This window comes from Pelodiscus sinensis, chromosome 8 (assembly GCF_052426305.1).
Source record: "Pelodiscus sinensis isolate ZL-2025 chromosome 8, ASM5242630v1, whole genome shotgun sequence".
Classification (NCBI taxonomy): Eukaryota; Metazoa; Chordata; order Testudines; family Trionychidae; genus Pelodiscus; species Pelodiscus sinensis.
In genome coordinates this window covers 46,201,746-46,224,540 of record NC_143059.1, presented here as the reverse complement: position 1 = coordinate 46,224,540, position 22,795 = coordinate 46,201,746, and the positions used below count along the sequence as shown (strand labels likewise).

General features: G+C 41.9%; 1 protein-coding gene across 2 annotated transcripts in view; it reads right to left on the bottom strand.

The window, feature by feature from the left end:
- STK32C (serine/threonine kinase 32C) overlaps positions 1-22,795 on the bottom strand; it is a 300,972-nt gene that overhangs the window by 40,232 nt on the left and 237,945 nt on the right. The window contains exon 1 of one of the 2 annotated variants that reach the window (XM_006136630.5): positions 9,881-10,052. The exons of the other annotated variant lie outside the window; for it this stretch is intronic. The gene's annotated coding sequence lies outside the window, so the exon portion shown is untranslated. Of the gene's footprint in view, positions 1-9,880; positions 10,053-22,795 lie in introns of those variants that run through there. 2 annotated transcript variants of the gene reach the window in all.

The following is a 22,795-nucleotide window of genomic DNA, read 5'->3' as shown; positions in this document are numbered from 1 at the left end:
ACTGATCCCAAAGGAAAATGCAGAGTCAGAAAGATACATAAATAGAAATATCAAGTTAAATGAGACTCAAAATGGGTATGTAAGCTGCAGGCGGCATTATTTTCAGCACTCTACATTTAGTACCCTTACTGACTTCAAAGCATTGTGATCAAAGTATTTCTGAAGCAGAATTTGGGAGTGATTTTAACTGAGAGAGCTTCACAAATACATCACCTTTCATACATCAAATTGCATGAGCTCTTGTCCTTGATATGTTTATTCAGCAGCAGACATGATGGCAGCAATTGTGGTATCAAATGGTTAATTTGTTATATTTCCCACTGCCACCCTCAAGCCCTACGGAATACTGCAAAATCAGTCCACTTGATTGTGGATGTTGACTAATTTTTCCTTTGGAAAGTCTTTCTGTGATTCTCATGTATACTAATGAAACTTTAATGATCAAGTTAACTGTCTTTACATGAGCTAATACAAATTCTACACATGTTATAATTATGTTTGTCCTCTTTTAATGATCAGACATACCTAGGATTACAAAGCAGTACACACATTTTCTAAAAAATTAATTTGGCAGCTTATTCATACAGCACCTTATCTGGAACAACAGACTAAGACTGCCCTAAATGTGACTTACTAGAAAAAAATCAATATCTTCTTTTGTTGTGTTCAGTGCTGTAGCCGTGCTGGTCCCAGGATATTAGAGACATGACATGAGAGAAGTAATGTCATTAGAAAGAGAATATTTATATCATATCAAAATCAACAAGATGTTTTATACATGGAGGGGAAAAAACAAACTAATACATTAAACTATTCCAAACTTCCAAAATGCTTCCATAATAATAATCTGCAAGTACTAATGGGAGATATTATAAAATTATCATGGGCATATTACAGCTAGAAAGAGATAGTATAATAGCTAGTTACTATTAGATTTGTAAAAACATCTGATTTAGGGATTCAAATTAAAATTATGGGTATTATCTTGCAGTCAGAAATACAATTCCTATTGAACAAAAATGATATAGATTTAAATATTTATGCAAATACCTAGTTGTTAAAAGGTTTACTTTTCAAAAAGATCTAAAACCAAGCTTCTGCTATCTGCTCCCTGTAGCAGCAGATGGGCGTTAAAGATTATCACCACTTTATTTTCTCTGATTATTATTTCTTCCACTTGCAACCACCAAAGTTACCAGTTACATACATAATGGTAATAAATGTTTCCTAATCCTGGGTACATATAACTGCATGATGAAATCTCTCTATTAACTCGAATCTTATTTTCCCAGTATGATACTTGCTATTATTAAAGGAAACAGAAGTGGAAAAGCTAGTAGTTAACAGCTGCAACTGACACTCCGTTGCTGATAGCTGTTCCTCTTTTCCATTTCTTTAGAAATAGAGGTCATGTTGGCAAAAGATATGAAAAAGATTACAGGGCTCACTCAATGTGTGTTATTCCAACTTTACACTTCAGTAAGGCCATTAAGATCAGAACTAAAGAATAAAATAAGATGACACAATTCACCTGTTAATGACAGCAATTGCTGGCATTGTGTCCATTATTGAGAATGAATAGTGATTAAATTATAGCAACTCTGTTGTTAATCTTCAATAACACAGTGATGAACCAAGCACTATATTTTAGATAATGTCAATATTTATTTTGCATGGCGGATATCATACAGTTGTTATTCAGCTTGATCATTGTGCCACAGCACCGATTCACTAAACATCATGAAGATTATCAATGCAGGCTGGTAAATTCTGACAATGTTTCTTTGGTGTCCTCTTTGTCTGCTTTAATCATCCACCTGTATGGTCTTATTTTCTCTGGTGCTATTCTTTTTCCTTCTCTGTTTCCACAAGATGTTGGTATTAAAACTTGGGGGTGATTTTGTAATGTTATCCTCTAACAAAGCTGGTTATGTGCTATTTCTGGAACTACCTTCTATTTTAGATCTCAACATAGTGTTGCTTTTAACTGAAATATACTAGTCAATAGAAGATTAGGCATTTAAAAAGCAATTATGAACAAGTGAGCACAATCCAATTGCTTATTATTACTCCTGGAAATCATAGTTCCTTCATACAGAGTCAGAAAACCTGCCAGCAGGCAGCTAACTAAGAGTGGGAGTTAGAAATCATGAAATCAAGATTTCAACCTTTGAAAAATGATGAGCAAATGACTTGTTTACTAGTATGGATGGGAAGAAAAAGGTGAAGGAAACTTGTAAGAATTTTAAGATATCTGTAGCACCACAAACCTTTTGCTTCATACTGCATTGTGGTATTATGAACTCAAGTGCAAATGAATAGGATTGGCCCCCTAGATCCAGGTGTTTGCTCTCTTGTGATTCTGATAAAAAACAGTTTTGCACACACTGCAAGTGTGTGATATAAAAACAATAATTCATCTTGAAAACAAAACTGTTGAGAATAATAAAAGCAATCTCTTTGCCCAACAAACCCTCCTCTCTGCTAGTCACATTAGTGACATTGTAGTTTACAGACACCTCACACCAGATTCTATCCACTCAGCACAGAAGAGGGCGATACTGAGACAGCTAGTTATGGTTCTCTGTTGCTGGCTGCTGGTATGTGCCAGTCCTGGTCAGTCTCAGTGATGCTTAGAGGAGCTGCTGGGTAGAGATGTAAAATGTTAACCGGTTAAACTATATGTTTAACAGGTTAACTGGCCCACTGCACAGCGGGTGGGGGGCCATAGCTGAACAGGGCTTGCCGCACCACTCCGCTGGGAAGGGGCTGCTCCAGACGGGCCAGGCTCCTGACTAGCTGACTAATCTGGAGCAGCTCCCTATCCACAGCGCGTCATGGGTGGTAGCAGCTCTGACTGGGCTAGACACCAGTTAACTGGTTACCTATAAGAACCCTGCAAGGGTGATGCTTACTGGATAACTAGTTACTCATTTATATCCCTACTCCTGGGCTATTCTAACATATGTTATTAAGAAGAGATCCTTAATGGCTCCTATGTCCATGGACAGTTGGTACAGGAGAGGCCCCGTGACACAGGAGTCATCAAGGATCTCTTATTAATAACATATGTTAGAATAGCCCAGGAGTAGAGATATAAATGAGTAACTAGTTATCCAGTAAGCATCACCCTTTCCCCCTGCAACAGTTTTCAGTTCCTCCTGGGAGATTCCCCAGCATCATTGTGTCGCAGGTCAGCATGGGACCCTCCTCCTAGTGGCATGTGCCCAGTTGGGTTCCAAAAAAAGCCTCCCAGAGGCCAGCATTATCAGGTGTCAGGACCACTTCAGCTGGCTCCTCTTGATCTGGAGAAGTAGCAGTTCTACAATGAGGCTCTCCTGACTAGCTGAGCCATTCACCTGTCTTAGGCTATGTCTAGGCTACATCCCTCTGTCGGCAGAGGGATGTAAATAAAGCACTTGGAAAGTGCAAATGAAGCCGGGATTTAAATATCCCGCGCTTCATTTGTATAATCAAATAATGGTGATCTTTCGAAAAAGCGCTATTTCAAAATTAAAACCGCAGTCTAGACATGTTTCTTTCGAAAACGGGGCACTTTTTCGAAAGATCCTGTAAACCTCAGAGTAAGCCCAGTCAGCTGTACAGAAACCTCATTTACAACGTCTGTACTTATAATCTCATCCTTTCAATTATTACCCAAAGTTCATCATCATAGATGAGGATGGGGATGTTGATCAACGGATAAATCAAGAGCTTCATCTGAGAACTCAGCTACCGCTTTGCCTCCCATGGATCAGTATAGTACGTGCGTCACTACACCAATCCACTGATCAATCTCAGACTTCTGCTTACCATCACTTGTGAATGAGACACATAGATCCTTGAACTCTTCTCCCCTCCTGGAGAGAACACTCCATTTTCTTTCAGGAGAGAACCATAACGTCTGATTTGGAGGTATTGAGTCTTATCCCAGCTGTCTTCACATTTAGCACTGAAATTTCTGAGTGCCCATGGGAGATCACAAGTGGAAGAAGCAAGAGGGATAGCAACTGCAAACAGCAGAGTTCCCACCTCTGGGTCTCCATACCAGATGCACTCCACAGTTTGGCTGCTGCACCTTGATGTCCTGTCCATGAAAATCATGAAGACTCTCAATAGAGAATCCAATCCTTAAACTTTATTGGCTATATACTCTTTTGGGAGGAGAAAATAAGCTCTTTTGTGAAATTCTTTGTATGTGGTTGTCACAAACCTCTTTCCAGCCTATCCCGAACTCATGAGTTTTCAAGCAGCCTCTCTAATTTCAGACTAAATCCAGAAGAGGCCATTATGTTAGTCTAATTTGACCTCCTGTATAACACAGGCCATAAAAATGTCACCCAATGATTCCTGAAGGTAACTAAGTATCTTATGGTTAAATTTTAGCATATCTTTTAGAAAGATACATAATGCTGATTGAAAGACTTCAATGGAGTTTCCAATGGAGACTTTACCACAAGGCCTAGTAAGCTATTCCAGTGGTTGATTATTCTATTATTTCCAATTTGAATTAATCAGTATAAGAATGGCTTTCTAGCAGGGTCAGATGTAGTCTCCTGATTCAGTGGGTGGAAAGTACTAAATTGCAGTAGGGGGCACTGACAGAGAGGGAGCCAAGCCAAACCTGAGTGGGGAAGCAACTCCATGTATCAGGTCACAAACCACTTTGAAGTGGGCTATGCCAACAAAAGCTCATAATACCATCTATATGTTTTGTTAGTCTTTAAGGTGCTACTAGTTTATTTGTTGTTTTTTAAGTTTTTCCTGTTACAGACTAACTCGGCTACCTCTCTGAAGCTTTCGAACATGCAAGGCACTGCATTCAGCTTTATGGAGTGGAAATCATCAACTACACAAAGAAACTTGTACAGATCCAAAAAGTCCTGTCATCTGAAGAAGTGGGCTATGCTCATGAAAGCTTATAATACCATCTACATGTTTTGTTAGTTTTTAAGGTGCTATTAGACTATTTGCTGTCTTCCTACATGGTAAGAGCCAGGACCACCAAATTTGATATGCAGCTTCTTCATTTCATAACTTAAAGCAATGTAAGCCTTTAGTTATGCCAGGAAAATGGAATATGCCTAGAATGGGATTGCTTCTCATAAAATCAAACAGAAAAGAGACAAAGTCACCAAATCAAGTGCAGGCCTCAAAATTGACATAAATTAGCAAATCTTGAAAGAGACCGAGCCAAGATGAGCCATAAAAATAGGATGGACCTGGAATAGGATTGATTCTTAATAAACCTTACAGAAAAAAGCTAAACCAGAGATATTTGGACTCGTGCTCTCTTTTGGCACAGCTAAATCAGGGTATGTCTATACTACCACCCTCGTTCGAACTAGGGTGGTAATGTAGGCAACCAGAGTTGCAAATGAAGCCCGGGATTTGAATTTCCCAGGCTTCATTTGCATATAGCCGGGCGCCGCCATTTTTAAATGTCCGCTAGTGCGGACTCCATGCCGCGTGTAGCCGCGCGGCACAGAGTCCGCACTAGCGGACATTTAAAAATGGCGGCACCCGGCTATATGCAAATGAAGCCCGGGAAATTCAAATCCCGGGCTTCATTTGCAACTCCGGTTGCCTACATTACCACCCTAGTTCGAACGAGGGTGGTAGTATAGACATACCCTCAATGCTTAAAGTTTGAAAATTAGAAGGAAATGTTATTGCAAACTAAATTGAATCATAGAATCATAGAACACTAGAACTGGAAGGAACCTCTAGAGGTAATCGAATCCAGTCCCCTGCCCTCACGGCAGGACCAAGCACTGTCTAGATCATTGACTGTAATCCTTTCTTGTTAAAACATAGTGAATGTTAAAGAGTTTATAGGAATGAGGAAACAAAATACACTTAACAGAATTGACAAATAATGGACCTGATCAATTTTGTGTAAAACTAGAAGACTATAACAAAACCATACTACCCTTATCATTTCCTTACTGCCTATAGCACTCTAACCAAAAATAGCCATAGATCTAAAAAGTCCCTAAAACCAGCAATGCTATGTTACAATATGTAGTTTATCTGGGGGCTTGACATGAAAATTGAACACCCACCCTAAAACCAAAAAAACTCTTTCAGTTTAACTCACATTACTGTTTGAAGATCATGGATTTCTCAGTTTATATTTTTAAGAAGCCGGAAATATATTCTAAGAGCCATGGACAACCTTAAATTAATGATTTTTATTTGTAAAAGCTTACTATGTATTTTGTGGTATATTAATTTTATTTGCTTCTTGTTTACATGCAGGAAACCAGAAACAGTGTAATGAATGAGAATAGGATGAAAGCTACTTGTACCCTGTAATCATAATAAATAAGTTTTACGAAATGTAATTGCACCAAGAAAATACAAAATCATCCCAATTTATTCAAGCTCTCTAGAAATCTTTGTTCTCAGGCTTCTTGAAAACGTTAATGGGAATTATCTTCATTTAGCCAAGAATTTCATCATGTGGCTGAGGGATGGGCATGCAAAGGGAGGGGGAAACATGAATTCTGACACCTAGAAGTGTTGATATAATCCTTGTTTCATGCTTTTCCTAGATAATGGCTATTATTCTGAGGTCCGATCTTCTGGGACCTAATCCAACTGGCATTAAAGTCAATGGCAGTTTTTTCCATTGACTTTAAGAGGGATTGGATTGGGCCCCTAAGAAGCAAGAGGACAAAATTTTATCCAGCACTGACTGCACTGTTTTATTATTATAATGGCTTTTATGGCTAATAGGAAGGTTTTGATGCTTCTCTAATTTATGCCTATGGCTAATTCAGTCACTGGCAGCTCCTAGGATTGCCATCTACGTCCCCCACATGAATCTGTTACAAGATTTCTCTGATCACACAGACATGTAGCATATACATAAATATATACACCCCCACACGTATATTTTCTTTTTTATTTCTCTGCTTGCCAAGAGTCCTGTCTATAGTACAAGAATGCACAGAATTTACTTTGTATATAAGTTACCGTATCTTTAAATTAATTTGAGATCCATTATCAAGACTATCTTATCTCTATTATACTGCACAGCAATGGAAGACAGAAGAAAGGGGAGGTACTGCCCTAATTCCCCAAAAATATCTTCCCTTATTGCATAGAGACAATTTTTCAGCAATTAAATATGGTCATTAGAAAAACTGTATGTAATTCTGCTAGATTCAGAATGCAGAAGACAGGGATCAGCTGGTAGTAGTTTGCTCAAGACTTTTCATATAAAAGATTTATTAGAGCCCCAAATAACCTGAACATTCAGCTGCTGCCAAATGGTTCATATATAGCTGCCTTCACTTCTATTGCATGAAAAAGGATAACGGATTGGAAGATGAAATTACATTTACTATTCAGGAAAGAAAATACGAATTCACATCTCCCATTTCTATCTCACTTTATGGGACTCTGGACAATGACAATGTCTTGCATTCCCATTGACAGCAACTGACACACTATTTTTCAGCTCAAACTGGGACAGAATAAGTCTGTATTCTAAAATATATTGAAGTTTACTGATATATAGGCAGGGATCAGTGAGCCATGTAGTGCTTTAAAAAGTCGGTTGACTTCTCTTTCCAAATGATTCTATTTCTTCAGGCAAGTAACTTTTAAAGTGTGAATAGGTCAGAATACATGGAAACCCAGTGTTCCCTGTAAGGTGTGCACTTGCATGGCCACTCAGAAGAGATTAAAATTCCACCCAGATGATTACCAGAGCACACGCAGCTACGTTTTTTTTGTTTCGACTGGTGGTGCACGTGCTGTCATGCACATAAACATTATTCTTCAAATGGATGGAAAAAATCTGTGAATGGATGGAAAAGATTAGAAGGAACAGCTGCTACTAAAGTTTATCAAAATGTTTCCAGAGTCCTTTATGCATCCTACAGTATTAGGAGTAGAATGCAGTAATTATTTGCCAAGAAGGTCTTAAATACATATATCTAAAATACTGACTTGCAAATTCTCTTCTCTGAAATGGAACCTTCTTAAAAGAAATAGGGACTATATGGAAGGAAAAGAAAACTTAGTAGGCACCTTGCACAACTGGCAGCTCTGCTCAAGGAGCTGCTATGATTTTGAGAAAACAGAACTAATGTAGGTTGAAAATATATTTTGTAATACTTGGATATTTAATGAAGTTTTTATATTCCATAAAACCTCTTACAGATATTTGATGCACTTTTTAACTAAATCCGTTAATAATTTATATGGTTTGTTCTTTTTAAGCTTCAACATTTAGGTACAATAGAAATTTATATTCCAGTATGTCCAATAACAATCTTCTAGGAGAGTTGATAGACAAGTAATTCTGAGCAGCAGACTGTGGAATAGGAACATCAAAACTCTGGTGTTATATTGGTACAGTTATGCAAACTCTTTTGCTAAGTTTCCCTGTCTTTAAAAGAGGGATAACAACACATACCTTCAAGACTATGGTTATAATTAATGTTTGCAAAGTGTTTTGAATCTTTTTGTCCAAATTCCTCTAGGATACGTCTAAACAGCAGGGCTAAACTCAAAATAAGCTACGCAACTTGAGCTACACTAATTGCAGATCTTAAGTCGAAATAGCTTATTTCAACTTTGGGCACATCTACACAGCAGTTATTTCAAAATAAAGCACTCTTCCTCCAACTTCCCTTAATCCTTGAAAAATGAGGGTTACATGAGTCAGAGTAAGAAGTCCCGCATCTGGACATTATTTCGACATTATTTCGAAATAAATGCTTGTGTGTAGATGCACACGTCAGTTATTCTGAAATAACGCTGCTGTGTAGACATAGCCCTAGTGAACCACCAGTGACATCAGTTGGTCATCACTAAACAGGCCCTGGTTTGCCTTTATCATTAGAAGCAGACAGAGAGCCATATGTAATGTATGATTTTTATTTCATGCCTAAGACATTTTATCCATTAGCACGATTTCTTTCTCTATTCCAAGACAGACACTGCAATGCTTCTCTTTGCCACTTTTGATCTTTCACACAAGTCTAATTTTGCTGACTTTTTACTGTGAAGCTCTCCCCATGGTTTCGCTGTCAAAAGTTTCCATTCTCTAGCGCAGACAGCGAACGCATTCATTTAACGCTTCTGAGATAATCAACAAAATGTCCAAATGTCAAGTATACTGGGTACATGAACTGATGCAGCTTGAACAGCAATCTGGTTATACTTTAAATTGCAGGCAAAGCTATTGAGCTTGCACAGAAAGGCAATACTGTGGAGACTCCAGAATTACTAGGAAAATGCCAAGTTAATGCCATGGTCCAGTCACATTTTTGGGAGGGAGCAGAGGGGAAGAGAAATTTTAAGGAGCTTCCCCTACTGTGTGTCCCTGCAGAGAAGCCTGGTGCATAATGGCTAGGGAAACAGGGACTTATGCCCTCAACATCAATAGACTTTCCTCATGAGTGGGGAAGCAAAGGCTATGATCCTCACCCCACTCTCTACAGTGGCCAAACGTGCTGGCTGGGAATAGAGGGGAATAGACACTGCACCCATTTAAGGTGAGCTGCCATGCCAGCGTGAGCTCCCAGGCCACCATATAAAGAACAGATGCTGAACCAGTCAAAATTTCTCTTGGCAGTCCTGCTCCCAGATTCCTATCTTAACATGAGGTATTATAGGGCTGTGCCTCAGAGCAACAGTTTAGTTCTGCAAATTAGTGATGGTCACATGAACACCAGCCTATATTGGAAACCTACTGACCGGTATACTTATCTACACACCTCCAGCTTTGTTCCAGCACACATTACACAATCCATTGTCTACAGCCAAGGCCTAAGATATGGTTGTGTTTGCTCCAATCCTTCAGACAGAGGAAAACTCCAACAAGATCTCTATCAAGTATTCTTAATACTTCAATACTCACTCAGGGAAGTGAAGAAACACATTGACAGGGCCAGGCAAGTACAGTAGACTTCCGATAATCCAGCACCTTTTGGACCTAGGTGGTGCCGGATTATCAGATTTGCCGGAGAATCAGGAGGTCCGGTACAACTGCACGGCTTAACAGCTGGCCAGGATACAATCTCCCTCCTTCTTCCCTCCCCTTTCCTCTTCCCGTCTCCTCTGTGCTGTAACCTGATCCTCCTCCCTCTCCCCTTCCCTCCCCTTTCCCCTTCGCTGAAGCAAAATGCTCTTCTCCATACTGTAATACGATCCCACTCCCCCCCCCCCAACCTTATGCTCTGCCTGGTTACAGCCAGCATGTGTCCCACTCTCTCCCCCCCCCCCAACCTTATGTTCCGTCTAGTTACGGCCAGCACGTGTGCTGAGCGGCAGGCTTTTTAATCAGCTCGTCAGGAGTGCTTGGCATTTTGATGCCGGAGTATAGGGAGTGCTGAACAGTTGGATGCTGGACTATCAGAGTTTTACTGTATCTAGATGTCACCTACTACAGAACAGACCCAACAAAGAAAACAACAGAAAATCACTGGCTATGGTCTACAATTCCCAGATAAAACCTCTACAACACATCATCTAGGATCTACAGTGCATCCTAGATGATGATCGCTTGCTCTGACAGACCTTGGGAGGCAGACCAGTCATTGCTTACAGACAACCCCTCAATGTGAAACACATACTCATCAGCAACCATACACCCCAGAACAGAAACTAACCCAGGAAACAATCCTTTCAACAAACCGCAGTGCCAACTCTGTCTATACATCTACCTTAGTTACATCATCATACCAACAAAGGCTTGTTCTCCTGCACATATATTAATGTGACATATGCCATGATGTGCCAGCAATGCCCCTCTGCCATGTACATTGTACAAACCGAACTGTATCTATGCAATAAAATAAGTGGACACAAATCAGACATCAAGAATGGCAACATACTAAAACAGGTAGGAGAACATTTTAACCTCCCTGGACACACAGTTACAGACTTGGAAGTTACCATCCCCACACAAAACAACTTCAAAAACAATGTGAAACTGTTGATCTGGAATTCATATGCAAAATTGACACCGTCAGAATGGATCAAATAGGGCTTGGGAATAACTCTCTCATTACAAGTAATTTTCCACGTTAGATATCCTCACCAGCGTACCCACATCAACCCTGATTCAATTAACTCTAATGTAACACTACTATCTGTTTCTTTTTCTTTCACTTCATGCATCTGATGAAGTGATTGATGAAAGCTTATACCATAATAAAATTGTTAGCTTTTAATGTGCCACCGGACTCCTTGTTGTTTTTGCTAAAATAAACTAACACGGCTACTTCTGAACCTTCCCTGAAGAGTTTATAATCTAAGAAAACAACAGGAAACTGCAGATACAGATAGGCAGTAGACAGTGGAGAACAAGGATACAACAAAACAATAGCTATATGTGGGAGTCTGTTTATTGGCATACCCTTGGGGCAACAGACATCTGGAGTACACAGGGAGGATGCAGGGTCATGGCTCTTTTAATGCAGATAGCATAGCTGGGTAGTCATGGTGAAAGCACATGCTGCACCTTCGGAAAAATGAACTCTTCCTGCATGCCAATGAACCCTGCACTTTGTGTAGTTCCTGCTGCAGTAGTGAAGCTTTGTATTGCCCTCACAGACAAATATCAAAGATCTTAGAAATCAAGAAGAGATTTTGCCATCCTGAAATGCAAATCAAGTTCACTCAGCTTTCTTTTAGTATCTGGAAATCAAAACGTTTAACAAAAAGGATAGCTTTACCTTTTTTATTATGAAGGACAAAGAGAAGCTTTTATAGCCTGAGCAGCTGGCATAATTATAAATTTATTGTTAGTGAAATGAGCTCATTATTATTTATTTTTGCCAGATGATGACTGATTCACAGACAACATACAGAATTGCAAACACCAGATCACAGCTTGGTGTGCTAATCTGGAGAATCTATGTTCAATTTATGAATTCTGTTCAAGATTATGAACCAGGGGCTTCTGTGAAATGTAATGGCTACTTTTAGATGCCTCTGTTCTTATTAGGAAAGGTCACCTACTGTCCTAACTCCCATGATTAATGTGAGCTCCAGTACTGTTATGGGGTATATCTGCAAGTGGGATATTTCGGACTTCACAAATTTCATTTTCATTGTAAGATTGTTCTGCCGTCTCTGCTGTCTTTTCCCTACCTTATTTTGAAATTCCAAGTAGTTGGACAGGAGGAGGAGCTGAGCCTGACTTAAGGGGTCACCTGACAGAAAATAAGAAGAAACCAGATTGAGAAAAAACTGCTTGCAAGAGTCAGGTCAGAGTTCGTTTTGGAGGAGAAGTCATGAGCTGCATGGGATCCTGAACACCACTGAGGTTTCTGTCTAGATTCAAACAATGCTCAAGACTGATGAGAAAATTCAGGCCGGGGACAGCATACAGCTATTTATCTCTTGTGTTGTCTCAAGTGAAGAGAGACTGGGGAAGAAACCTTGCACAAAGCCTGTGTCTTTTTGTTTCAACTGTCATGTGTCCCTGAAGAAGTAAACTGTAAAATGGAGTGTCCACAAGGTTGGAGCCTGGGAAGGGATGTGCTTAAGTAACTGGGAAGTCTGTAGAACTAATGCTAGTTTTAGACCCAATGCACCTGGACCATGGAATCCCAGTTCTCAGAAAGAGGGGCAGGGGCCTGGAAACCTACAGTTAGAAGCAATGTCTGGCCTCGGCTCAGAAAGCTGCAAAGCACACAGGTCCAGTGTGTAGGACCCAAACACATCAGCCTAGCTAGTGACCAACAAGGGCAGTTTGACCAGGGCTGTGACACTTGAAATTTAAAATAAAAAGAAAACCAATATTAGGAGCAGATGAATGCATAATGGTTGATAGTGATGAATTGTTGACTGATTCAACCCCTATTGCTAGAGATAAACCTAGTCCTGCAAACTGTCTGGGTGAAACTTGCCAAAATGAGACCTATGCACCATTTAAATCCCACGTATGTTCTCAAAATGGGGCTTGTGTGGGTGTTTGGTGCATAGGTCTAAAAGGAATAAAAAATCTACATGGACTTGCTCAAGTCCAGAGGTGGGTGGAAACACACATTTGTCATTAAGCTGACAAGTGAGCAGTGGCAGACAGAAAGCCCATAATCTTCAGCACTATAGTCCCTCAGAGGCTCTTATTAGGAATTATGGGATCTTTTTTTCTGCCCAGGTTATTCACAGAGCTACTGCAATGAGTGCAAGAATGTTTTCCAATTCCTCCCACAATCCTGGCATGAATGAGGAGGAAGGATATGGAGAACTGAAATCCAGATGCAGCATCAGCCTTCTTTCTCTAGGGGTTTAAATGAAGCCGCGATTATTTAAATTGCGGCTTCATTTCCCTTTGCCGATCAGCCTAATCTACATGGCTCCATTGATGGAGCCATGTAGTTTAGACACACCCCAGAAGGCTTATAGGATTAGGAACAAAGGACTATCAGATGCCCCCAAATGCATGATGAGTTATTTCCTTGTCCTGCCCTTGCCTTTTTGTGTAGTCTTTTTGTGGAAATTTCTGGGAAGTTTTTGTTGTTATTGTTTTTCTTTTATCCACGCAGGATGTTCAGTATATTTTCTTTCTCTCAGGGTACGTCTACACTACACTACAGCGCTAGTTCGAACTAACTTAGTTCGAATTAGTTAATTCGAACTAAGCTAGTTCGAACTAACGCATCTAGAACTAAAAACTAGTTCGAACTAGCGTTTTGCTAGTTCGAACTAGTAAGTCCACATTGAGTGGACCCTGAACAGGGCTTAAGGATGGCCGGAAGCAGTGCCGGCAGGGCATAAAAGGAGGACTTAGAGCATGGAGATGCTGTCTCAGGCTAGCCGAGGGCTGCGCTTAAAGGGTCCCGACCCCCACCCCGGACACACAGTTCTAAGGGGTGCCCCGCTTGCAAAGAAGTTCTGGCTTGGAGTGCCCTGAGTGCCCACACTGGGCACATCACACCACTCGGCCATCAGCCCGGCTGCACTTGCCGCAGGCTGCCATCTGGGGAGAGGGAGTAATTGGGGGGCTGCAGGAGAGCTTCCACCCCCAGAAGCCCGCAGAGCCAGCCCAGTCCTCCCCATCGGGGGCTCGTACCCCATTCCTCCCTCACCTCCTTCCACTTACCCTTCCCTAGCCCCCCTTCCTTGAAAAAAACTGGGGGAGACTGGGAAAAGGAGGTGGGAGAGGGGAAGAGAAAGGCTGGGAGAGGGGAGGGCAATTAACATGATCAGGGGTTGGGAACAGGTCCCAGATGAAGAAAGGCTACAGAGACTGGGACTGTTCAGCTTAGAAAAGAGGAGACGGAGGGGGGACAGGATAGAGGTCTCTAAAAGCAGGGGTTGGGTGGAGAGGGTGCATTCAGAAAAGTTCTTCCTGAGTTCCCATAGAGGACACCAAAGGAAAGGAATGGGTAGCAGGCTTGAAACTAGTAAGAGAAAGTTGTTGTTCTTGACAAAGCAAATAGTTAACCTGTGGAACTCCTTGCTGCAGGAGGCTGTGAAGACTGGAACTAGAACAGAGTTTAAAGGGAAGTGAGATAAAGTGATGGAGGTTGGGTCCATGGAGTCCTATTAGCCAGAGGGTAGGAGTGGTGTCCCTGCCCAAAGTTTGTGGAAGGATGGAGAGGGATGGCACGAGACAAATGGCTTGGTCATTGTCTTCGGTCCATCCCCTCCAGGGTCCCTAGGGTTGGCCGCTGTTGGCAGACAGGCTACTGGGCTAGATGGACCTTTGGTCTGACCCAGTACGGCCATTGTAAGCTCAGGGCTCAGTGTCGGGGGTCTCGGTGGACCCCCTTGATTTTCATGCACACCTGGTCCTGGGTGGCCAGGCTGGCAGCTCTCCTGCCCTAGACGGCCACTTTCCTGTGCCTAGTGCGGAGATCGTGGACGAGGTCCACGATGTCCGCACTAGCCCAGGAAGGTGCCCGCCTCTTGCGGTCCAGGGCAAGCTCCCGGGAGCCGCCAGCCTGGTCCCGGCAAGAGGGGGTGGGCTGGGGGGCATCTGGTGGGTGGCTCTGTGCCGTGCCAGGTGCAGGGTCTGCTAGCTGGGTGCTGGCAGGCTTGCACCTGGCACGGGCACCGTAGCCAGCCCGTGCCCCTTTAAGGGGTCCGGGGCCGGGAGGGGGGCATAGAGTTTCCCTGGTGTTGGCCAGAGTGGCCACCAGGGAAACCTGGGGAGGGAGTATTTTTCAGTACTACACAGCCCTTAGTTCGAACTAGCTGGTTCGAACTAGGCGTTAGTCCTCGTAAAATGAGGTTTACCTAGTTCGAACTAAGCGCTCCGCTAGTTCGATTCAAATTCGAACTAGCGGAGCGCTAGTGTAGCACCTATTAAAGTTAGTTCGAACTAACGTCCGTTAGTTCGAACTAACTTTGTAGTGTAGACATACCCTCAGTGCTTGTGCGGATGCCTGAATTTTTTCAGTACTATTTACCAGCCAACTACTTATAAAAAGTAGACTGACTTTTTTTCTCTAGAAATATAACTCTTTTGCCTTGCTGGTTTGCAGTGTGCTAAAATACCTACTTAGATTAAAGGTCATCTAATCATTTAATAATGTATCCTGAGTTTTCTCAAACTAATTATACTGGAACAGCAAATTTGTCAATGGGCTGAAACTAAAGCAAGTATTTTGTATTCTACACAATGTCCATGAGGCAGATCAAATATTTGAGATTAATTGCTTGATCTCTGCTGTATAATCTTTTTTTTCCTTCTGCAAATTCAGATGCCATTCCAAATTAAGACACTCATGATCCTGCACTTCTCTGCAAATTACCGTCACATTTGATGCAGATAGCCACAACTGATCTTCCTTTTGTTTTTGAAATCTGAGGGGAAGTTCTTTCTTTCTTTCTTTCTTTCTTTCTTTCTTTCTTTCTTTCTTTCTTTCTTTCTTTCTTTCTTTCTTTCAACCTGTTGATGACTTCTACTTTTGAAAGACTACATAACGCACGGCAGTTCTTATACACAAAAGTTTTATTGACTTCGGCAGACAGCCATCAGCAACTTTTAATATTCAAACTTGGATTTCACTTATTTGTTTTAGAGCAGAGATCTATAGCTAGCATTAGCAACTGTTCACCTCTGACATAAAAAATCTGAAACCTACATGACAAAGAACCAGAGCCAAATTGTATTCCAGTTTACCGTGGTACAAATTTTTAACACTTAGGTCAAGGAGATTTACTCTTGCATTTCTGCTAGCAAACTGCAGATTGTGGACCCAAGATATGGAAAACCTATCGAGACAAGAGAGGATGCCAAAGCAGCATAGATGCCATGTTGCCCATTCCAATGCAGGGCTGGTGCTGGAACTGCATTGAATGTAGGGGGATGCTGACAATGAAAGGAAATGACTAAATGACTGGTAATGCATTGTTTCCATCGGCAGATCATAGACAGTACCCAGTGATACTTTAAACCTATTCTCTCCAACCAGAACCTAAGGAGGGAGCATCAGTGCTAACACTTCAGACCTTCCATGGGGCAAATGGAACTACCCAGGGCACAGGGATTTTCATCTATTAAGGCTGAATCAAGCCCAGTAAGGTTACTCCAGATTTATACTGGTCAGAGCAACAGTTGAATTTGTTCCTTGGCCTTTTGTCCATTTAATGTGATGTCAAAGTCACCTTTGATATCAGTTGTTTTTTTAAATTACTAGATTAACCTACAGATAACATACAAATAAACCACTATGATGGAACAGAATGCACTCTGTTCTCATCAGCACAGTTTTTACCATTGCTTTCAAGTGCCTCAGAATTCAGCTTGAAATGTCACAGTTGCTTATTTTTTTCTAATAATACATATGGAATCTTTTGTATAGGTTAAAATACTGAGCCCAGCACCAGAGTCAAGAAGTTATTTCAGGTATACAAAGTAGGAGAGAAAAATCTCTTTTCAGAATGGCCAGTGGTGGGAATAAAAGAAGGATCCACATAGTAGTGGATTCTTCTGCACTTTCTCTTCTCTTGCCCAAGTCTATGTAGGCCCCACTTCCTCCCTCTTCACAGCATCCCTCTATCTCCAGTCTACCCCTTTGAACAGTGGAACCATACTACTTGGGCAGCACAATTCCTCTCCATGTGATAGGGGCTAGATTTTCCCTGTACTGAATTCAGGTTTGGGTCAATATCACAGTTTATTGTCCTGCTGGGTTAATACTGACCTTGAGATAGTTTGGAAAATTGTTTTTTGTTAACGAATCCTGACCATTATCTGTGCAGGGATGAATAAATAGTGACTCTATTTCAGCTTGTTTATCTCACTGTAATTACCATCAGTGGTTTGTGTCTATGCTGCCTTAAGATTTGTTCAATAGAAAAAGTTAAAAGGACTTCAAAGAGTTGCTTTGTGTTTTCAAGATATGAGGAAGCATCAGGCAGGCTTACTACTCATTTATCACCATACCACCCACATTCATTCTAGAACATAAGAACAGGGTCAGAACAGAGGTTCATCTAGCCCAGTATCCTGTTTTCCAACAGTGGCCAGTGCCAGGTGCCCCAGGGGGAATGAATAGGACAGGTAATCACTGTTGCTCATTCTCAGCTTCTATCGGACAGAGGCTATGTACACAATTACTATTATCCTGGCTAAAACCATAGGTGGACCTATCCTCCATGAACTTAGTTATTTTTGAACATTGTTATAGTTCAGTATCTTCAAAGAATATTTTTCCATCTTTAAAATGTACATTTGGTGAGGTTAACTTTACCCTATTACAGACAGCTAGGGTTGCCAGGTGTCCAGTTTTCTACCAGACAGTCCGGTTTTTGGGCCCTTTGTCTGGTAAAAAAATCCAGAAAATACCGGACATGTGCAATGTCCGATATGTCTTGGTTTTCCGATTGTGTGCTGGAAAGAAGCCTGGAGGAGGCGGGGGGAGTGACTGGGAGGCGGGGCGCGATCAGTGCTGGGAGCCCTGGTTGCATGTAAGGAGGAGGAGGGGCAGCCCAGTCCATGCTCCTGTGCGCCAATCAAACGCGTGGTAGAGCCACAGCCGGACTGACTCGCACGGGATGGGAGCGCCCTGAGATCTGCACAGCCCGGGTCAGTCCTGCTCCCTGCCAGCTGATTCACTCCCCCACCCTCTCCTAGCCGGCCGGTTGGTTGATTCTCCTCGACTTCTCCTCCCAGTCTTCCTCGGCCAGTCCTCCACCCCGCCACCAGCTCTGCCTCCCGCTGGCCATTTCCTGCTCCAGATCTTACCCGGCCAGACCCACTGAACCCCCCACCAACCCTGCTTCCAGTGGCTAGTTCTCCCCTCCTCCTCCTCCTGAGCTCTCCCAGCCAGCTCCACCCCTGCCAGCCACCCCTCCCCCCCAATATCCCGCAGCCAGCCCCGTTCCTCCCGATCATTCCCCCACCCCACGACCAGCCTTGCTTCCTGTCGGCCCCCCTATCTCCCCTGGCCAGCCCAATTGCCCTCCCGTTAGTTCTGTTTCCCATCACCCCCCCCCTCCTCCTGGCCAACACTGCTCCCCTCCCGGCCGGTCCCTCCCCCCTCTCCCCATGAAGCGTGTCCGGTATTTTTTTTTATGACTACCTGGTAACCCTACAGACAACACAGGTAGTGATGCACATAGCTAGAGTTGTCCAACACTTTACATTATAAGAACATGTAACAAGGCATACTACATCCCCCCCATGCCCTCTGAGTCTTATATTTATATTCCCACAAGCAATACGGTCCTGTGTAGCCAAGGGTTTATGGTGGTTTTGCCCATTTCCACAGAGAGGAACAAAGTTTTCCCTCACAGTCCCCCCCAAACACCTTACTCCAGGGGAACTAACTTATACCTAAGGGTATGAGTACACAGCAATTAACTGCCCACAGCTGGTCCATGTGATCTGACTCAGGGTCAAGGGGCTTGGGCTATAGGGCTGTTTCATTGCTAGGTAGACTGCCAGCTCTAGGACTCTGCAAGGTGGGAGGGTCTTAGCTCACTGGCTCCTATCCAAGCCCAGAAATCTACTCAGCAATGAAAGAACTCTACAGCCTGAACCCCTTAAGCTCAAGTTGGCCAGCTGTGGGTATCTAGTTGATACTGTAGACATACCCTGAGGGAGGGAGGGCTGGCTCACTTGCTAGCACAGCACTCTACCACAGCTCCTCTTTTCAGTTGCTTATAACAGTGCCATACTTTAACCATTTGTGCTGAAATTTCTCTACCTCATGCCTGTCTCAAGCTGAAGTCTTTGGAATAACATCAACAAAATGTTCCAACCATTCCTCAGAATAAAGCCTAAATAATCATCCTATGCATAACTATTCACCTGCATAAAAAGTCTGACTGACATTAACATGGATGATTATGAAAATGTGCTTTCAAATTCTATCATTCCTGAATTTCACTAAGCTTATTTTAATATTTCTCTATATATTCAAGTATAATTTTCCTATGACTTCAGAGAGTTAATTACAGATAGTCAGATCACAGTCCATAACTCTGTGTTTCAGAAACAATGGAACTTTCTACAATAAGGATAAAGCTCATCTGTGCAAGGACAGAGCTTTCTTGGAGGCAGGTCTAGAGTATGAAATGAACTCCCCAGGAACTAAAGACTATAAAAAACCTCATCACCTTCTGTACTAAGTGCAAGGCAAAGCACAATTCAACCTTGTCTGCTCTAATATAAACACACAGCAGCATGTACATTAAAGAAAACCCACCAAAGCAAAATAACACAGTTCTCTCCCTGGGGAGAGGAGGAGAGAAAGAATAAACCAGATGAGACAGATGGTAGTCACATTACTTAATGCACTACGGGAAGATGCTCACATACCAAACCTGTATACAATAGAAGATTATTTAAATGATTTTTCTTCTGTTTCTTTGTTATGGTTAAATTCTTTGCTGACTCTCCCAGGTGAGTTGTGATCTCCACTTCACAACAATAAGCCTCATTATTGACTTGAAACTTGGAAATAATAGGAAAAAACTAGCTCCAAACTTCTCGGCTGTGTCTAGACTGGCCAGTTTTTCCGGAAAATAAGCTGCTTTTCCGGAAAAACTTGGCAGCTGTCTACACTGGCCACTTGAATTTCCACAAAAGCACTGACTTCCTACTGTAAGAAATCAGTGCTTCTTGCGGAAATACTATTCTGCTCCTGTTCAGACAAAAGTCCCTTTTGCGCAAAGCTTTTGCGCAAAAGGGCCAGTGTAGACAGCTCAGATTTGTTTTCCGCAAAAAAGCCCCGATCGCCATTTTCGCGATCGGGGCTTTTTTGTGGAAAAGCGCATCTAGATTGGCACGGACGCTTTTCCGCAAAAAGTGCTTTTGCGGAAAAGCATCTGTGCCAATCTAGACGCTCTGTTCTGAAAATGCTTTTAACAGAAAACTTTTCCGTTAAAAACATTTCCGGAAAATCATGCCAATCTAGATGCAGCCCTCATGTATTGATGGCCTCTAGACTTACGAGATCAACTCAGTAAAAGAATACATTCTGAAGGAGCGAGTCATTCTGCAGATGTTAATAAAAGATATGTGCAAGGGCACTGATCCTACATCATTAAAGTCAATGTAAATTTTCCCAGTGACTTAAATGTAGGATCAAGCCCCACAGTGTTTAAAGATAAGAAATAATATATAGCCTCTTAGAATGTATTACATCAAACCAGTGCATGCTTCCTGGAGAACCCACGTCCAGTTTTGATCACCAAACCTTTACAAACATGGGGTATGTCTACACTACCCTCCTAGTTCGAACTAGGAGGGTAATGTAGGCATACCGCACTTGCAAATGAAGCCCGGGATTTGAATTTCCCGGGCTTCATTTGCATAAGCGGGGAGCCGCCATTTTTAAAACCCCGCTAGTTCGAACCCCGTGCAGCGCGGCTACACGGGGCTCGAACTAGGTAGTTCGGACTAGGGTTCCTATTCCGAACTACCGGTACACCTCGTTCCTAGTGCCTAGTCCGAACTACCTAGTTCGAGCCCCGTGTAGCCGCGCTGCACGGGGTTCGAACCAGCGGGGTTTTAAAAATGGCGGCTCCCCGCTTATGCAAATGAAGCCCGGGAAATTCAAACCCCGGGCTTCATTTGCAAGTGCGGTATGCCTACATTACCCTGCTAGTTCGAACTAGCGGGGTAGTGTAGACATACCCATGTAGACTAATCAGTGGGTAATATGGCCTTGATTCAAGTGAGCATTTAAGCATGTGCTTAAATCATTTCTACTCAATATAATACTGAAGCCTTTGTTTCACTTCAACTTGTGTTTAAACCCATTGGCTACATTGGGATTTACGGACATGCTTAAGGGCTTTCCTTAACAGGATGCTTTTCTGAATCAGAGCCTATGATGAGTAATAGTAAAAGCTGAAATAATTTAGTTACCTTTTAAAATTAAAAAACAACAAAATTGCTGACTATTTTCCATGTACTCGAGGAACTTGCAAGGTGTTATATTAATGAGAGTACAACAGATCTGATATAGGTTACTGAAGATTATGCATTACAGATGCTGTTATAAAAATATCAGATTTTTGACTAGTTCTTCCCACTTGATCCATCTTTAACAGTTCCGCTGGTAAATTAAAATAGGCAGCAAATTGTTCCATTTCTCTGAATGCATTCTCGTCACACACATTTCTAGCTGATTGACTGAACATAAATCAGGATTATGCAAAATCGGAGAGGACTTGATTGAGGTAATTAAGATTATGAAAGTTGGAATGGAAATGATAATGAGACAGGATAATAATGAAAGATACACCACCAAGAATTCACAAATGCAGAACAAACAATGGGAAATACTCATTCTCTCAGTATTAGAGCTGGCCGGGATTCTTCTGTCAAAGTAATTTTTCAATGGAAAATGCACTTTCCATTCAATCAAAAACGTCCACTGGTAACTTCAGTTTTTCAAATAAAATTCCTATTTTCTAATAGGAAAGCTTTTTATTTTTCCATTGGAAAACTGAAACAACAATATTATGTTTTGGGTATACTTTATCTATATCAAAATCATCACTTTCACTACCCCCAAAATCTTTCATTAGGAATCATTTCAACATTAAATTGCATCTCTCCGTTGTGGGGCAATGCATCATGGGAGCTGCTGTTTTTCTCTATTCTCTCCTAGGCTATGTCTACACAGCACCACTATTTTGGGATACTGGAGTATCCCGAAATAGTATCCGCCATCATAACAGCAAGACTCTTATTTCAGGCTCACTATTCCGACATCCCTGTAAACCTCATTCCAATGTAAGGGTCATTTCAGAATAGTGGGTTATTTCAAAATTTGGCACTGTATAGATAGCACCAAATTATGAAATAATCTGTTTTGAAATAAGATTGAAAAGATACACTCAAATTGTGTGTCTTATTTCTACCTATGGTGCAGTGTAGAAACACCCCTATTGTCCAGGTTCCCTGACTGGACTATATTATTCATAAGGAAACTAGGATGTCTTCTCCAGCTGCATGGTGCATCATGAAAGTCATATGACTGCAGATGCGTCATGGGAGAAGCCTGTCATATAGGGAAAAGAGGGGCATTTTGAGATGGGGCAACCATGTCTGCAATACACTATTCAAGATGTTGGCACACCATGGATTTATATTGAGGCAATATTATATTTTCTGTCTTATCTATCCCTTTCTTTATGATTCCCAACATTCTGTTACTTTTTTGTCTGCTGCTATGTTAATTTCCGCTGCAAAATCCTACTTCAACACCTCATTGTGGTGCAGCGGTGACCCTGGCCATCTGACAGCTATGGTAGCAGGACGTATGCCCTGATAGGTCTAGCCATGCTACAAAGGTGCCAGACTATCCAATCCAGGAAGGGGATTGCTCTCTCAGTTTTTCCCTATCCTTAGAGG